General features: G+C 34.9%; 1 long non-coding RNA gene across 1 annotated transcript; it reads left to right on the top strand.

The window, feature by feature from the left end:
• Nucleotides 1-764, top strand: LOC140965480 (uncharacterized). Its single transcript, XR_012173092.1, has 2 exons — nt 1-41; nt 314-764. It is a non-coding gene; the product is annotated as an uncharacterized lncRNA (long non-coding RNA).
• The last annotated feature ends 667 nt before the right edge of the window (nt 765-1,431 follow it).

Raw genomic sequence — 1,431 nt, 5'->3', positions numbered from 1 at the left:
AAGAAGGAAAACCAATATCACCTGAGTCATCTCGGATACTGGTTTACCCGAAATTCTTTGCTTTTTCTTGATTTTCTTATAAAGATGCTACAGTAAATCATATCCTGACTCGCATATGATTGCTCCAACAGCAACTATGATCATACTAATACCATGATGTCATTATATGAAATCCTTTTTTGAATTTGTTATACCTGAATTCGCCACAAAAATGCCTTCCCCATCCAATTGGGTGAAATAATGTAGTTATAGTTTGTGGCTTGGCTCTTGTGGAGTTGTGTAACACGACGGGTATATCTCACTTGTCTTGCAGCGTCTCTTGGGCATTAAAATGGCTACCTTCAAACTCTACTTGGTATGTCGATGGAGCTCAGGGGAATTTGAAGTTTATAAAGAGGGTTTGGAAGATTCTGATATTGAATCCTCCTAGTATTCCTCGACTGATATAGAAAAAGGTCTTACCCAAGATGGAAGCCATCACTTGAGGTGATCCTTAGCTGGCTTTATGTTTCGTGCTTAAAAAATGCGGTACCTGCTGCATACCAAAGTTCTGAGAAGTACTCGATTTTTTTTAGATGGATGAGTTTTGTTGTATTGGCATTTTTTATGGAGTAGTTATGAGATGATGTATGATATTTATGGAGTTTTGACAGTTTTCACTAATGCAATACAAAAGTCAATTTTTGATGTGATGTGGAAAGTTTGATGTAAATAGACCGCAACGTTGTACTACTGGCCGAAATATTTTTCTTTTGCTTGAACCACTTTTGATGTCATTTGAACATATTATTGAATTGAGTGGCCGTGACATATATCCATGTTGAGGTTAAACAATTAATTTGTGAAACAACTTCAAATAATTGAAATAACTTATATTATAATTTTTTTTAACAATATTAGGTCATAAATCATATGATAAGATTTAGAAAATTAATTTCCGATTCAATTCAATCATCCATAACCTTCTTCCACAAATTTTTGATCTTCTTCCAAACCATTGTGTAATCAAAATCTGTCAATTAGATATGAGAACCTTTACACTAAATTGATATTTAATAGCTTCTGATTATCTAAAAACAATTGGGCTGAATATTGATGCAGCACCATTTCTAAATTTACAATCAGTTTTTTTACTCCCATAAGTATTCAAGGGAAACAACAATGTGTGTGAGAATATTGACTTCATTAGAAACAGATGGAAGGCAAGGAACAAGTTATGCTAAATCGGATGACTGTACTTCTATTATTGCAGAGCTTACATTGGAATAGACCAACGGTCCGCCTTAGCTTCATGACATGGATGCGGTTAGCTCGGCTTTCGTTTCTACCAAAAGCTTCAACTCATCGTGCCAATCTTCTAATTTGGCTATTTTCTCCAGTTGTTCTGGTTTCATATCCTTTTCTGTAGTTTTCTGCTGCTGAGCTTCAGTC

Source organism: Primulina huaijiensis, unplaced genomic scaffold (genome assembly GCF_012295235.1).
Source record: "Primulina huaijiensis isolate GDHJ02 unplaced genomic scaffold, ASM1229523v2 C13246197, whole genome shotgun sequence".
NCBI lineage: Eukaryota > Viridiplantae > Streptophyta > Magnoliopsida > Lamiales > Gesneriaceae > Primulina > Primulina huaijiensis.
This window is presented reverse-complemented; position numbering and strand designations above follow the sequence as displayed.